Here is a 7,791-nt window from a genome sequence, read left to right on the forward strand (position 1 = left end):
GCAAGCTCTCGCCGACTTCTTGGCCCAACACCCTTCCCCTTATGGTTTTGAGGGAGGCGACGTCGACATCGGTTTAGTCACCACACGCGATAACCATTGGACTATGCATTTTGATGGTTCCAGTACTTCGGCTTCGGCGGGTGTTGGTATTGCAATTCAGTCGCCTGACCACTGCCGATGGTATTTTTCTCTCAAGTTAGATTTCAGCTGCACAAATAATCAGGCCGAATATGAAGCCCTCATTATCGGCCTCCACGTTTCAGGCCGAATATGAAGCCCTCATTATCGGCCTCCACGTTTTACACGATCTACGGGCCTCCCGCGTTCTCGTCCTCGGTGATTCCGAACTTGTGATTAACCAACTGAACGACATGTTTCATTGCATGAGTTGTACTTTAGCGCCCTATCACATGGTCGCCACCTACCTGGCCGAGTCGTTTGAACGAATCACGTTTGAACATATTTCACGTATCCACAACACAGACACCGACGAACTCGCCCAGATCGCCTCCGGAGCACAACTCACGGGGGGCAAGCTAGGCCGAATTGCAGCCACAAGTCTGCGCTCGTACCCAGCCTTGATCAATCGGCAAACTCTCCAGCGCGCACACGTAATACGCACAAGGGTAATGTCGCTCCCATCCCTACTAGAACGAGGAGACCCCGTAGAGGTATGTGCCGTCGAGGTAGAGCCAGATGATTGGAGAAAGACGATGTTACGGTACCTCGATAACCCCAATGGGAAACACGACCGGAGAACGAAGGTCCTCGCCACGAATTACGTGTCATACCAAAATGAATTATACCGCAAGGGTGAGGACGGGTTACTACTATTTTGCCTCGGCCCACATGAGGCTGCCCAAGCAATGGCCGAGGTACACGAAGGAATTTGTGGGGCGCACCAATCTGGACGAAAGATTCGCTGGTTGCTTCGACGACACGGTTATTTTTGGCCCAGTATATTAAAGGATTGCATCGAATATGCACGAAGATGCGTACCATGCCAAATTCATGGACCCGTGCAGAGAGCCCCGGCCGAATTACTCCACTCGGTTACTAAACCATGGTCGTTCAGGGGATGGGCAATGGATGTAATTGGCAAAATCACCCTATCATCAGGGGCGGCGAAACACGCGTGGATAATTGTAGCAACTGACTATTTCACTAAATGGGTCGAGGCAAGATCATACGCCGAATTAACTGCCAAAGAGGTATGCAATTTCGTAGAGGAGAATATTGTGACCAGATTTGGCGTGCCAGAAACGATCATAACTGACAATGGCACCATATTCAAGGCCGATAGGTTTAAGGAATACGCGGCAAGTTTGAATATCCGACTTGAGCAATCTACACCGTACTACCCTCAGGCAAACGGGCAGGCCGAGGCAAACAATAAAGTGTTGATCGGCATCCTCGAAAAAATGGTAAGAGAGAAACCTGGGTTGTGGCATTTGAAGTTAAATGAAGCATTATGGGCATACCGAACTTCACCCCGATCGGCCACTGGAACCACTCCTTACACGTTAACTTATGGACACGACGCTATGTTACCGGTCGAGTTGAGTATAAGCTCATTACGAGTAATCGAGCAGAGTAGTTTGTTCAGTGTCGAATATAGGCAAGCGATGCGACAAGAATTAGAAGACTTAGAAGAAAATCGAATCGACGCGGGTAACTTACTGATCGCACAAAAGAAAATTACCGAGCGAGCGTATAATCAGCGTGTAAGACAAAAAAGTTCGGCGAAGGAGAATTGGTTTGGCAAACTGTGTTGCCTGTTGGGATTAAAGACCCCCGATTTGGTAAATGGTCGCCGAATTGGGAAGGGCCATTCATCGTTCACAAAGTCCTCGGCAAGGGGGCATATCATCTCAGAAATCGGGCAGGTTCAGTTCACAAATTGCCGATTAATGGAAAGTTTTTAAAAAAGTACTATCCAATTACATGGGAAATGCAAGAGTAAAAGACCATTGTGTAAATAAGAACCATTGTATTGATAGTAAGACCATTGTATTGATAGCAAAAGAACAAATACAAAGATAATTTCCTAGGGGGTCGAGGGGAGGAAAGTCTCGAGGGCAGCTTTTAGCTCCAGCCACTTCGCTTCGCTCAAAATTATCTCAGCCTGCCTCGTCTTTTTGTTGAACTGCAGTTGCTGGATGTGCCGAGCGCCGGCAGCGAAGGCCGTCAGCCCAGCCTTGTTGGCCTCAAAGTCCTTCTCAAGCTCGGAAGCGGCAGCTGACCTTTGCCGTTGAAGGTCAGAAATTTGACCCTGGAGGTCAGAGATCTGGCGATCAAACTCGGTCAGCTTCGCTTTCTTGGCTTTGATTGCCTCCATCTCAACTCGGCCAGCCTTTTGCGCGACCTTGGCCGCCTTCAAGTCATCCTCAGCTTGTAGGGCTCGCTTGAAGATGTGGAAGTGTTGCCGAGTCCGCTCCAAGAGGTCGGTGAGGAAGGAGATATTCTCCATGCTCAGGTAACCGCCGCTGGCGAGGTCATTAAGACACTCCCCAACGGAGTCAAGACCCTTGCATCGGAGAGCTTGGGAGGCAGTGGGAGACAGGACTTCGTGCAGCTTCACGAAGGCTTCAACCTCGGGCATGGCTCCCGCTGGTTCGGCAAGAGCAGCAGAGGAGCCGGCCTTTCCGGTCGTGCTCTGAAGAAGAGCGTCGAGCTCCACTTCCCACGATGGCTGCACATAAAAGGAAAACTTTGTGAAGGAAAATAAGACGTCGTGACATAGTGCATGACAAAAGGGATTGTTTTAGACCTGCCGAGATGAGACTTCGGCCATGCCCTCTGGGTCATTGCTCAAACCCAGGGAACTTAATGGCCGAGCCCAGTGCCTTAGACCGCTTCTCAATTCACGCGGCCGATGAAGGTCATTTACATTTGATGGCCACGACGGTGGCCATGAAATATAGACAACGCCTGTCGGCGCATAAAATTATCGGTGAAAAGAACGTTCGGGCACCTGACATTTAATAGTTTTTAAGAACACGTGTCATGATAAAATCAACGCAAAAGAAACAAGACTTACAAAGGGCGAGAAGACTTCCTGCGGGGGAATAGGAAGGTCTTCATCCTGCGGATGGATCGACGTTTCGGCCGTTGCCTCAGGATCGGCCATAAGTCTCTTGCCGCGATCCGCCGTAGGAGGACACGATCGAGTGGTCGCCTCGACGACTGGAGGAGGATGGACGGGAGGAGAGTTGACTGGTCGACGACGGCGCTCCAACAGGACTTCGTCGCTCTCACTCTCGACGTCCTGAACAAAAACATTTTCGTTATGACTAGAAACCTAGAGAAACAACGGATGGAAGTAGAATTATACCTCTTCCAGAAAGACCGACGGTCGCTGAGTTGAGGGTGCCTCGACAGGTGCAGCCGACTCCCCCACGGTGGGCGCCACGATCGGCTCCGAAGCTGGAGCTGATACGACGACTGGATCGGCCGTGGTCTCAGGCAGGGAGACGATCGGAGGAATCGGGTTTGGAGAAGTTGGGGCAGCCGGTACAGAAGGAGAGCCGGCAGGAGCAGTTATCCTTGTAGTGTCACTAGGAACAACATGAATTTCCCGGTCGCCCTTCTTTGCCAATTTCTTGACACGTTTAGAAGGACGAGGAGCATCATCCTCCGGCTCGGCCTCTCGATGAGGGTGTTTGGCGGGGATTGTCCGCTCGGTGGCGATGGTCCTTTTCGTGGGAACCAACTTCTTCGCCCTTGCCACCGCGGCGGCCACTTCCACCTTCTTCGACACGCGACCCCCTGAAATAGCAAAGTAATTAATAACAAGGACAAGTGATTGAAAAAAAGAAAAAAACAAAGAGCGGAAAGACTATACCTTGGGCCAACTCCTTAGGTTGGGCCGAGGGCGCTGGTCTGGGCTGGTCGCCGAAGACTTTGTTCACCACGTCTTCGGCCGGGACGCCGAAGAAGTCACTGGTATACTCCTCCCACCAGTCCCCGAAGGTGTCGGTTCCCAAAGATTCAAGAACCATCGGCTGGAGCTGGAATTTCTTGCATTTCTCTTGAAACTCCTGCTCCGACGTCTTGCATTCCATCTCAGAGGAACCAGAAAGACGCCATCGACTCAGGAGAGACCGAGAGGCAAGCAGGGGAACGGGGCAGCCTTGAAGGTAGCCGAGCTTCCGGGCGACAAAATAGGGGTGGTAGACCTCCCAGCTGGTTCGACGGGCGTCGCAACCAAGAGGAAGATTACGAGCCAGGACGAAAGACCCCCAGCATTGACGGATGTCCGCATCCTCGGACTCAGCCCACGCTGCCGTGGGGAGCCTGATCGAGGTAGGGTACTCCTGGCGTCGGCATACCAGGAACTCGTCGTCCGAAAGGACGTCGAGGCTGAGGAAGTGTTTAAGGACCTCGTCGGCTCGGTGAGGAGTCGCCGGTCGAGAGGCCAGTTGAAGGCCGAGGGCAGCCGATTGTTGGAAGGCAGGAACCTCCGGCCGAAGGGTGGAAAAGTAAACCTGCAACCAGAGTTGGAACACCCAGAGGGGTCCATTCTGGTGCGGGTCAATCTTGCTAATCGTCGCCTCGGCCAAGCAACGGTAGAGGTTGGCGAGTATAGCCGGGCTGAGGGCCAAGGAGCGACCATTAGCCAGTGCCTAGGCCACTGGCATGTTCTCGACCAGGCATTTGTTTGACCTGGTACAACAAATGAATTTGTTGTACCAGTAGAAGAGGAAGGCCTCGTGTTCACCCTTCCTAAGGCTTTCCTCGCCTTGGCCGGCGAAGTGAAGGATCAAAGTGTTGTAGTTGAAGAAGTTCTTGTGGAGCTTCTGAACTTCTTCCCTTGAGGGTTCCCGATCGCCCTGACTAAGCGTCTCGACGGCCCTTTCGTCGAATAATGCCTTCAGGTCGAGAGACGAAGGGCGTCCGGAAAGGGCGGCATCAATGGGAAGGCCGGTTGGAGAAGTCCCAAGGATGGCCGAAATGTCGAGAACTGTGGGGCTGAGAGGGCCAAAAGGCAGGATCATGGTGTTGGTAGCCGAACACCATAAACTCAGGGCCGCCATGAGTAGCTCCTTATCCATGGCAATCTCCATGGTCGAAAGAATGATGGCATCATAGATACCAAGAGCCTTTCACTCCTTGCCGAAGAATGTGCTCATACGGTCAACCTAGGTGGCCCAGGTTGTGGTGGTCGAGGGCTAGGCTCCTTGAGGCCGCGCCAGAGTCCACTTCGACCAATCGAACCCCTGCAGCAGGGGCATTAAACACTGCTCCTTGAGAAGATTAGTGATGGACGACGACACTGCGTCTCTGAAAAGGGGACCCAGAATCATTTTCAAATCGCAGCGTCTTGACGGCGCTCCGATCAATGAAATCCTTACATTTGCTGCACTCGTCAGAAAGCTTTGAGATAAAGGAGGCCATTGATGGAAGAAAGGATTTGGAGTTAAAAAAGGAGGTTGCAGGAAGAAGGGCTTGAAGGCTTTGCTTGAACAAACAGGAACGATAAAATAGAGATTTCGAAATTTCTGAAGGCGTGAGATGTGAATGACAGAAGTTTGCGTATTTATAGGCTTTTCAGAATGAAGATCAAACGTTTGGTATTTGAAAAGCACTGGTTCAAATGGGGGGAAATTTAACCGGGAAAAGGTCCCAATCATTTCGGATATTTTGGGAACCTGCGAAGATAGGACCGAGGGGTCGAAAATCCAGGACGCACGATTGCGTGCGGCGACGGTTTTAATGCATTAATGAGGATAAGACGCTTCGGTAAGTGCACGATTTCAAGGGCCATGATTGAAAGCTTTTAGGAGCGGCGGAGAATCGACACGTGGCTGTACGTTGGGGGTAACGAGGAGAGTGCAATCATATCTCATAAATGTGCATAAGTAATGGTCATCAAGGGAAGTAAAGTCTGAAAAGCAATAGGCGTTTCCGCTTCTTCAAGGCTGAGGCCCGACCAAAAGTTAACAGTCGGCGACCTCAGAAGCGAGGGGGCAATGTTTGGGCCCAAAATAATATTGTTGGGCTGAGCAGCAGGATGTGTTCGGCCCAAGGTTATGTCATATTATGGGCCGAATGATAAATCCCGGGCCTGTTGGCAGGGTCGGTCAAGTCCTATCCTAAGTAATCTGGATAAATAGAAAAGGTCGACGGAGTCCTGGTGCGACCAGGATTCCCGACCGGCAAAGAATAAAGCCTCGAAATGAAGGAAAATTCAGAATCCCAGTAGGAGTAGGTTTGTTCGAGTTAGAGTTGAAACGGGACAAGGACTCCCAATCCAAATCAGAATGCGAATCGGTCTCAAGGAATAGGGTGCTATAAATACAAGAAATCATGCAACGGAAAAGCCCCTTCAAATCAGCATACAATTGCCCTGTGCAAAACCTCTCAAATACCTTGAGATTTTTCCTTTTCCTTTTCCGCCGACACACCTTCAGTTTGGATAAACAGCACTGTGGAGGCACCCGGCGAGCATCTTCAGTCTGGATAAACAGCATTGCTGCCGCAGAATCAGCCGACCGAGAAACACCTTCAGTTTGGATAAACAGCACTACATCGAGGTCGACCGGTTACCTATCTAAGTCTCGGCCGAGAAGGGTTTTCGAACCTTTGTTGGCAGAGGTCACCTTGCTAGCCTTCTCGGCATAGTCAGGTGTTACGAATTACATTGCTCGGCGTACTGGACGCCGAGTGATTTTATGATTGGATACTCGCAAGTAAGTTTCAGGGTTCGGCATTCCGACGGCCGAACTACGTTTACCATCAAGACATACATCACATTTGAGTACCTATGCCCATATAGTTTGGTCTCGATTCGGCGTGCTTATACTCTTACGAATATAATCACAGTGACCGAATCGGGCTCCGACGATTTGTGAACTCCGCAGAATTAGTAGCCTTGTCTTCAGGCTATAGAACCCAGAGACCGAGAGTGTTCCTTCCTCGGTCGCAATCACAAGATAGAGAAGTCAACGACGTGCTCAACGCAACATCAACAAATTTTACTCCTCGGCCAAGCTCGGCTGACGAGTTGGCACGCCCCGCATTCAACCGAAGGACGTAGTTAGCTTGTTAGTTACTCGGCCTGCGCGCCACGTAGGTTTTGTAATTTTTAGAGTCAACACTAGTCTACTGTGCAAAGTTAAATTTTTATTTGCAGGATATTCTGTCTGGTACCAATTTCAATGTGCGCCTCTAAAAATATTTTATATAGAAAATAACGTTAATTTATATGCAGATCAAATGCAAATTTGGAATTAATATTTGCTAACCAAATATCTAGTTTGCCTAACTTGACTAATGGGTTTATTTATTTGAAAAAATGATACCATCTACACTAAGGGGGAGGGGTAGGCTTAGCCTTATAATGGATTAGCAATAATGTGTTTCAAATTTGCCTTTGGTGAGAATCGAACCTATGACCTTTCACTTACAATTGAAGAAGAATATCACTAGATCGTAGTACTAAGTGGCAGATAGATTTATTCTTAATTTTGTATGGATGGTGGCCTTTTTCCAAACAATCACGCTACTTACAATTTTTTATTGCGTTTATTTATGCAAGATTGTTTCACTTGTTTTCTTTTGTGTGTATTTTTTTAGTTGCTTGTTCTTAACCTCTACTCTGAAATATCGGTCAATTAAAGTGAGTAGTGATTACTGTTTGTAATCTTGATCTAACTCCCTCTATTCTTTTTACTTCAAATTAATCTATAATTGTGTAATTTCTATTTTTCTACTGACAACATTTTTCTCATTCTTTTTCATTTCATATTATATTATACGCATAAAAGCATCATTAAAGTCATTAAAAAA

Source organism: Pyrus communis, chromosome 3 (genome assembly GCF_041283825.1).
Source record: "Pyrus communis isolate YQ-2024b chromosome 3, ASM4128382v1, whole genome shotgun sequence".
In the NCBI taxonomy this organism is placed as follows: Eukaryota; Viridiplantae; Streptophyta; class Magnoliopsida; order Rosales; family Rosaceae; genus Pyrus; species Pyrus communis.